The sequence below is a fragment of the Oncorhynchus clarkii genome, chromosome 20 (assembly GCF_045791955.1).
Source record: "Oncorhynchus clarkii lewisi isolate Uvic-CL-2024 chromosome 20, UVic_Ocla_1.0, whole genome shotgun sequence".
Classification (NCBI taxonomy): Eukaryota; Metazoa; Chordata; class Actinopteri; order Salmoniformes; family Salmonidae; genus Oncorhynchus; species Oncorhynchus clarkii.
Genome location: NC_092166.1, coordinates 79,843,348 through 79,853,512, shown reverse-complemented (window position 1 = coordinate 79,853,512; position 10,165 = coordinate 79,843,348). Strand labels below are relative to the sequence as shown.

The 10,165-nt window shown below is 40.5% G+C and overlaps 1 protein-coding gene across 1 annotated transcript in view; it reads left to right on the top strand.

Annotated features, from left to right (window-relative positions):
• The first annotated feature begins 4,973 nt into the window (after positions 1 to 4,973).
• LOC139375716 (RNA binding protein fox-1 homolog 3-like) overlaps positions 4,974 to 10,165 on the top strand; it is a 677,315-nt gene continuing 672,123 nt past the window's right edge. The window contains exon 1 of the mRNA XM_071117526.1: positions 4,974 to 5,088. The gene's annotated coding sequence lies outside the window, so the exon portion shown is untranslated. The remainder of the gene's footprint in view (positions 5,089 to 10,165) is intronic.

Genomic DNA, 10,165 nt, shown 5'->3' with positions numbered 1-10,165 from the left:
GTGTTGCCATCCTTTTCCAGTTTCTGGAAGGCTCATTATTTCATGGTACCTTTTTGTTCTGGCCGACAGGCTGGGAGCCATTTCCTGTTGTACATTATGTCTGGATTTATTCACTGCAGAGGTGGAGATCTGTACTGTACTACACACTAGGCTTGTCACCATACCAACGTTTTACAGACGATATGATAGCAGGCGTAGTATCGCGATACTACGGTGGAACAAGATCAGTGGCCTGGCATCCTGTTCGCCCCGTCCCCCTGGACGCTTGTTCACAGCGATACTACGGTGGAACAAGATCAGTGACCTGGCATCCTGTTCGCCCCGTCCCCCTGGAAGCTTGTTCACGTTTTATACAAGTTCTCCAAAAACCGCTCACTGGAATTCACACTTCTACTCAATACAACACACTGAAATCTAACGTCACACTGATAGAATACTGCGTAGAATGGCTGATTGCTCATATTTGCAAAGGCCTAGCTGTGATTTGGCTGGAGGAATGGGAGGAAGGGATAAACAGTACATTAGTGGAGGCTGCTGAAGGGAGGACGGCTCATAATAATGGCTGGAACGGCACAAATGGAATGGCATTCAAACACCTAGAAACCGTGTTTGATACCATTCCACTGACAACGCTCCTGACATTACCACGAGCCCGTCCTCCCCAATTAAAACTTGTTTTTCAACCACTCCACAAATTTCTTGTGAACAAACTATAGTTTTGGCAAGTTGGTTAGGACATCTACTTTGTGCATAACACAAGTCATTTTCCCAACAATTGTTTACAGACAGATTATTTAACTTTACATGCACTAAGTTGACTGTGCCTTTAAACAGCTTGGACAGTTGCAGAAAATAATGTCATGGCTTTAGAAGCTTCTGATTGGCTAATTGGAATCATTTGAGTCAATTGGAGGTGTACCTGTGGATGTATTTCAAGTTCTACCTTCAAACTCTGTGCCTCTTGACATTATGGGAAAATCTAAAGAAATCATCCAAGACCTCAGAAAAAAAATTGTAGACCTTCACAAGTCTGGTTCATCCTTGGGAGCAATTTCCAAACGCCTGAAGGTGCCACATTCATCTGTAAAACAGAAGTACGCAAGTATAAACACCATGGGATCACGCAGCCACTCAGGAAGGAGATGCGTTCTGTTTCCTAGAGATGAACGTACTTTGGTGCGAGGAGTACCAATCAATCCCAGAACAACAGCAAAGGACCTTGTGAAGATGCTGGAGGAAACAGGTACAAAATTATCTATATCCACATAAAACGAGTCCTATATCGATGTGAAAAGCCACTGCTCCATATCTGCCATAAAAAAGCCAGACTACGGTTTGCAACTGCACATGCAGACAGAGATCGTACTTTTTGGAGAAATGTCCTCGGGTCTGATGAAACAAAAATAGAACTGTTTTTCCATAATGACCATCATTATGTTTAGAGAAAAAAGGGAGAGGCTTTCAAGTTGAAGAACTCCATCCCAACCATGAAGAATGGGGGTGGCAGCATCATGCTGTAGGGGTGCTTTACTGAAAGAGGGACTGGTGCACTTCACAACATAGATGGCATCATGAGAAGGAAAATGATGTGGATATAAATGAAGCAACATCTCAAGACATCCGCCAGGAAGTCAAAGCTTGGTCGCAAATGGGTCTTCCAAATGAACAATGACCCCAAGCATACTTCCAAAGTTGTGGCAAAATGGCTTAAGGACAACAAAGTCATGGTATTGGAGTGGCCATCACAAAGCCCTGACCTCAATCCTATAGAAAATGTGTGGGCGGAACTGAAAAAGTGTGTGAGAGCAAGGAGGCCTACAAACCTAACTCAGTTTCACCAGCTTTGTCAGGAGGAATGGGCCAAAATTCACCCAACTTATTGTGGGAAGTTTGTAGAAGGCTACCTGAAACGTTTGACCCAAGTTAAACAACTTAAAGGTAATGCTACCAAATAATAATTGAGTGTATGTAAACTTCTGACCCATGTGATGAAAGAAATAAAAGCTGAAATAAATCATTCTCTCTTCTATTATTCTGACATTTCATATTTTTTTAAATAAAGTGTTGATCCTAACTGACCTAAAACAGGGGAGTTTTACTAAGATTAAATGTCAGGAACTGTGGAACACGTTAAATGTTTAAATGCATTTGGCAAAAGTGTATGTTAACTTCTGACTTCAACTCTACATGCGTACTGATCAAATCAAATCAAATCAAATCAAATCAAATGTATTTATATAGCCCTTCGTACATCAGCTGATATCTCACAGTGCTGTACAGAAACCCAGCCTAAAACCCCAAACAGCAAGCAATGCAGGTGTAGAAGCACGGGTGTAGAAGCACTGATCTGCATATCATTGTGTCAATCAGGGGAAAAACACTGCATAATGATCTGTGTGTCAGTCAGAGGGAAACACTGCATAATGATCTGTGTGTCAGTCAGGGGGAAAACACTGCATAATGATCTGTGTGTCAGTCAGGGGGAAAACACTGCATAATGATCTGTGTGTCAGTCAGGGGGAAAACACTGCATAATGATCTGTGTGTCAGTCAGGGGAAAAACACAGCATAATGATCTGTGTGTCAGTCAGGGGGAAACACTGCATAATGATCTGTGTGTCAGTCAGGGGGAAAACACTGCATAATGGTCTGTGTGTCAGTCAGGGGGAAAACACTGCATAATGATCTGTGTGTCAGTCAGGGGAAAACACTGCATAGTGATCTGTGTGTCAGTCATGGGGAAAACACTGCATAGTGATCTGTGTGTCAGTCAGGGGGAAAACACTGCATAATGATCTGTGTGTCAGTCAGGGGGAAAACACTGCATAATGATCTGTGTTTATCATATGAAACGGTACTACGGTATTCTAAAATGTTGGTATCATAAGTATCATGACGTTTTGGTACCGTGATATTAATGTGGTACCGGTATACCATGCAACATTACTACACACACACACACACACACACACACACACACACACACACACACACACACACACACACACACACACTTACACACACACACACACACAGAGCCTGTTTAATGTAGAACTACTCACAGAAGGGTAATACGTGATGTGTGTGTGTGTGTGTGTGTGTGTGTGTGTGTGTGTGTGTGAATGCATGAGTGTGTGCGTGAGTGTGTGTGCATGGTTGCGTGTAGTTTGAATCAATCAATCAATGAAATTGTATTTATAAAGCCCGTTTTACATGCATCAGCAGTTGACTTTAGTCCTTGGCTAAAACCCCTGGCTAAACTGTGAGGTTCAAAGAGAGGTGTGACAAAGTGAGGAAGAGACTGCTCTTATCAACCTCAGATCAAACACTAAGCTTTCAGAGAGAGATGGAGGGAGGAGGGAGGGAGGGAGGGTAAAAGGGGGAGGGAGAGAGGGAGAGAGAGTGGGGGTAGTGGGGAGGGAAAGGGGGAGGAGAGAGAGAGATGGGGAGAGAGATGAGAAGAAAGTGTTCAAGCAGGAGACGGCGAGAGAGAATGAGAGAGATTGTATGAAAAAGAGAGAGTGAAAGTGAGTGATAGACGGAGAGAGAAAATAAATGGTTTTGAATTGAGTCGCTGCAGTCTGTGCAAGGCCAGTGGATTGATGAAAGTCGGTGTGGGGTAAAGTCAACCTTATCTCTTCCAAGTTTTAGTTCTAAACATTTACTACACAGTACAATTGTACAGTCATCCTTATTATCTGTCTCTATACTGCCAATACACAGTCACTATTACTGTATCTACTGTGTTTCTACTGCGTTTCCTCAATGTGTCTACTGTGTGTCTGTGTTTCTACTGTGTGTCTGTGTTTCTACTCTGTTTCTACTGTGTTTCTTTGTTCCTTCTGTGTTTCTACTGTGTGTCTGTGTTTCTACTGTGTGTCTGTGTTTCTACTATGTTTCTCTGTTCCTACTGTGTGTCTGTGTTTCTCTGTTCCTTCTGTGTTTCTACTGTGTTTCTACTGCGTGTCTGTGTTTCTACTGTGTGTCTGTGTTTCTACTGTGTTTCTACTGTGTGTCTGTGTTTCTACTGTGTTTCTACTGTGTGTCTGTGTTTCTACTGTGTTTCTACTGTGTGTCTGTGTTTCTACTGTGTTTCTACTGTGTGTCTGTGTTTCTACTGTGTTTCTACTGTGTGTCTGTGTTTCTACTGTGTGTCTGAGTTCCTACTGTGTTTCTACTGTGTGTCTGTGTTTCTACTGTGTTTCTCTGTTCCTACTGTGTGTCTGTGTTCCTACTGTGTTTCTACTGTGTGTCTGTGTTTCTACTGTGTTTCTACTGTGTTTCTACTGTGTTTCTACTGTGTGTCTGTGTTTCTACTGTGTTTCTACTGTGTCTGTGTTTCTACTGCATGTCTGTGTTTCTACTGTGTGTCTGTGTTTCTACTGTGTTTCTACTGTGTTTCAGTGTTTCTACTGTGTGTCTGTTTCTACTGTGTTTCTACTGTGTGTCTGTGTTTCTACTGTGTTTCTACTGTGTGTCTGTGTTTCTACTGTGTTTCTACTGTGATTCTACTGTGTGTCTCTGTTTCTACTGTGTGTCTGTGTTTCTACTGTGTTTCTACTGTGTGTCTGTGTTTCTACTGTGTTTCTACTGTGTGTCTGTGTTTCTACTGTGTCTCTACCATCCTCTGCCCATTCACCAGTCCACATTTACATTGACCCCTTAACTCAGTGTGTGTGTGTGTGTGTGAACTCGGTGTGTGTGTGTACTCAGTGTGTTTGTGTACTCAGTGTGTGTGTGAACTCGGTGTGTGTGTACTCAGTGTGTTTGTGTACTCAGTGTGTGTGTGAACTCGGTGTGTGTGTGTGTCCATGTTTCCCTTCACATACAGACAGAGGTGATGATCATTAGCTGATAACGACACAGCTTAAAGATAAGGTCCGAACACACAACCTATCCCCGTGGGAATTAACAAACAAACTCTTCCTCTCTCTCTCTCTCTCGTTCTCGCCCTCTCCCCCTCTCTCTCTCAGGCATGTAGGAGACAATAAATGCTGAGTGTGAGAGAGAGGAGCGTTAGACACCAGTGGACATCATCTTTCCAGACCAAGGCCTTCTGGGATTGCTGCTGTCGGCGCATACAACAAGGTAGGACTCACCTTCATCTCCTTCACACACACACACACACACACACACACACACACACACACACACACACACACACACACACACACACACACACACACACACGCACACACACACACACACACACGCGCGCGCACACACCGTACACACACGCACAGAAGCACACGCCCATACACACACACATTACAACCTATTATGCATTACAACTATAAACAACTGATTGACAATCTTGCGGTTGAACACATTACTATCAATGTCTATCGACAAGGTGTTTTCAGGACACAACCCTGACACTGATTATGTCTTTGAAACTTGCAGATTTAATCTTACTGTTAAAAAGAGTACTAAAAGCCCTGTCTCTGTGTGGAAGCCTATGAAAAGTTTGCTATACTATTACAAATAATATCAGTGGATGTATGACGTGAACAACGGAGGCTGCTGAGGGCAGGACGGCTCATCATAATGTCTGGAACGGAGGAAATTTTGTTTGATGTATTTGATTCCGTTCTACTGATTCCGCTCCAGCCAATACCACGAGCCCTTCCTCCCCAATTAAGATGCCACCAACCTCCTGTGGAAGCGAATGGTTGTTTGAAATAGTTAGTGGAAGCGAATGGTTGTTTGTAGTAACTGATTAGATATAATCTGATTACAAAAAAAACAATCTAACTGTAAACCATTACATTAACACCTAAATTATTTTTATTTGATTACAAATACTTTTGAAAAATTTTATGATTACCTCCTGGATTACTTTTAAATTCAGAAAGGATTTTTGTTAAAAATACATTATGACACTTTTCTGTTTTCCCTGGTTAGTTGATGTGTTGACTCTTCCTGATTACTGTTCTTTCCATGAGAGACCAGAGGTTATTAATGTGTTTTGTGTGTGTGTGTGTGTGTGTGTGTGTGTGTGTGTGTGTGTGTGTGTGTGTGTGTGTGTGTGTGTGTGTGTGTGTGTGTGTGTGTGTGTGTGTGTGTGTGTGTGTGTGTGTGTGTGTCTGTGGAAGAGAGATTACTATGAGTGGAGATTGTGAGACATGGCTGTACCACTCAGGAGAGATCTCACAATGTTCAAGCCAGAGCCAGAGAAACCAGAAAACCAGGCCGGAGGCAACGGGGGTCCATGGGACTGTTTAGGCCTAGATATGAGTGTGTGCGTCCATGTGTGTGTGTCCATGTTTAGGCCTAGATATGAGTGTGTGTGTTCCATGTGTGTGTGTTCATGTTTAGGCCTAGATATGAGTGTGTGTGTCCATGTTTAGGCCTAGATATGAGTGTGTGTGTCCATGTTTAGGCCTAGATATGAGTGCGTGTGTCCATGTGTGTGTGTCCATGTGTGTGTGCTTGAAGGACTTGGATTTTAAAATCTGGCAGAAATATGCATGCTGAACCTTGGGGATCTTCTATTAAGCCAAGTGTTGCTTCCTGTGGGTAGAGGAAGCAGCAGAGAGGACCTCAGATCCAGGCCACAGGCACACTCAGGAAGACTGAGAAGGATGAACAGGAAGATATGGTAGGGTTTGCATAGGATACAGATACTTTATTGTGTTGAATGTATTTACACAAAATATAAATAATATATATATATATTGTTTGGTAGTGTACTTTGCTATGAATCAAACCTATGAAAATTTACTGTGCATAAATCTAATACAAGTCTCACGTCCACATTCTGGTCAGAATACTGGTCCTTTTCCATTACCTATTCCATTTTCCTCCCTCACAGAGCAGAGCATATAACCTAGCAACATAAGTATTCCGGAATGGCTGTGGAGCACAAAGATTCCAAGTCATGCTCAAGTGTCTGTCTCCGTGGGTTACCAAGTCACCATCATGTCCAAGGGGCATGAGGGTTAGTATCCCACTAAGGGCTATCCCAGCCCCAGCAGGGGGACACCCTCGTCTACTCCCACGCCCAGGGAGGAGGCACCTACACACACGTACTCTAATCCCAGTCCCAGCTTGAGGGCCAGAGGAAACACAAGAGCAAAGACTCCCAAGGGCAAGGATGTATAAGAAGTGAAAGGAGAGACAGAGAGGGATGGAGGGTGGCAGGGGGAGAGGGGTGCAGGGAGAGAAGGACATAGGGAGAGAGGGAGGGGAGAGAGTGAGAGAGGGAATATGGCAGTACATAGTATAACTACAGTAATACGACAGTACAGAGTATAACTACTGTAATACGACAGTACAGAGTATAACTACAGTAATACGACAGTACAGAGTATAACTACAGTAATACGACAGTACAGAGTATAACTACAGTATAACTACAGTAATAAGGCAGTACATAGAATAACTACAGTAATAAGGCAGTACAGAGTATAACTACAGTAATACGACAGTACAGAGTATAACTACAGTAATATGACAGTACAGAGTGTAACTACAGTATAACTACAGTAATACGACAGTACATAGTATAACTACAGTAATATGACAGTACAGAGTGTAACTACAGTATAACTACAGGAACACAGCAGTACAGAGTATAACTACAGTAATATGGCAGTATAGAGTATAACTACAGTAATACGACAGTACAGAGTATAACTACAGTAATACGACAGTACAGAGTATAACTACAGTATAACTACAGTAATACGGCAGTACAGAGTATAACTACAGTATAACTACAGTAATACGACAGTACATAGTATAACTACAGTAATACGACAGTAATACGACAGTACAGAGTATAACTACAGTAATACGACAGTACAGAGTATAACTACAGTAATACGACAGTACATAGTATAACTACAGTATAACTACATTAATACGACAGTACGGAGTATAACTACAGTAATACGACAGTACAGAGTATAACTACAGTAATACGACAGTACAGAGTATAACTACAGTAATACGACAGTACATAGTATAACTACAGTATAACTACATTAATACGACAGTACGGAGTATAACTACAGTAATACGACAGTACATAGTATAACTACAGTATAACTACATTAATACGACAGTACGGAGTATAACTACAGTAATACGACAGTACAGAGTATAACTACAGTAATACGACAGTACAGAGTATAACTACAGTAATACGACAGTACATAGTATAACTACAGTATAACTACATTAATACGACAGTACGGAGTATAACTACAGTAATACGACAGTACAGAGTATAACTACAGTACTACGGCAGTACATAGTATAACTACTGTACTACGACAGTACAGAGTATAACTACAGTAATACGACAGTACAGAGTATAACTACAGTAATACGGCAGTACAGAGTATAACTACAGTATAACTGCAGTAATAAGGCAGTACATTGTATAACTACAGTAATACGGCAGTACAGAGTATAACTACAGTATAACTACAGTAATACGGCAGTACAGAGTATAACTACAGTATAACTACAGTAATACGACAGTACATAGTATAACTACAGTAATACGACAGTAATACGACAGTACAGAGTATAACTACAGTAATACGACAGTACAGAGTATAACTACAGTAATACGACAGTACATAGTATAACTACAGTATAACTACATTAATACGACAGTACGGAGTATAACTACAGTAATACGACAGTACAGAGTATAACTACAGTACTACGGCAGTACATAGTATAACTACTGTACTACGACAGTACAGAGTATAACTACAGTAATACGACAGTACAGAGTATAACTACAGTAATACGGCAGTACAGAGTATAACTACAGTATAACTGCAGTAATAAGGCAGTACATTGTATAACTACAGTAATACGGCAGTACAGAGTATAACTACAGTATAACTACAGTAATACGGCAGTACAGAGTATAACTACAGTATAACTACAGTAATACGACAGTACATAGTATAACTACAGTAATACGACAGTAATACGACAGTACAGAGTATAACTACAGTAATACGACAGTACAGAGTATAACTACAGTAATACGACAGTACATAGTATAACTACAGTATAACTACATTAATACGACAGTACGGAGTATAACTACAGTAATACGACAGTACAGAGTATAACTACAGTAATACGACAGTACAGAGTATAACTACAGTAATACGACAGTACATAGTATAACTACAGTATAACTACATTAATACGACAGTACGGAGTATAACTACAGTAATACGACAGTACAGAGTATAACTACAGTACTACGGCAGTACATAGTATAACTACTGTACTACGTCAGTACAGAGTATAACTACAGTAATACGACAGTACGGAGTATAACTACAGTAATACGACAGTACAGAGTATAACTACAGTAATATGGCAGTACAGAGTATAACTACAGTAATACGACAGTACAGAGTGTAACTACAGTAATACGACAGTACAGAGTATAACTACAGTATAACTACAGTAATACGACAGTACAGAGTATAACTACAGTAATACGACAGTACAGAGTATAACTACAGTAATACAGCAGTACAGAGTATAACTACAGTAAAACTACAGTAATACGACAGTACAGAGTATAACTACAGTAATATGACAGTACAGAGTATAACTACAGTAATGCAACAGTACATAGTATAACTACAGTATAACTACAGTAATACGACAGTACAGAGTATAACTACAGTAATACAACAGTACAGAGTATAACTACAGTAATACGACAGTACAGAGTATAACTACAGTAATACAGCAGTACAGAGTATAACTACAGTAATACGAGAGTACATAGTATAACTACAGTAATACAGCAGTACAGAGTATAACTACAGTAATACGGCAGTACAGAGTATAACTACAGTATATATACAGTAATGCAACAGTACAGAGTATAACTACAGTAATACAGCAGTACAGAGTATAACTACAGTATAACTACAGTAATATGACAGTACATAGTATAACTACAGTAATATGGCAGTACAGAGTATAACTACAGTAATACGACAGTACAGAGTATAACTACAGTATAACTACAGTAATATGGCAGTACAGAGTATAACTACAGTAATACGACAGTACAGAGTATAACTACAGTAATACAGCAGTACAGAGTATAACTACAGTAACTTGACAGTACAGAGTTTAACTACAGTATAACTACAGTAATACAGCAGTA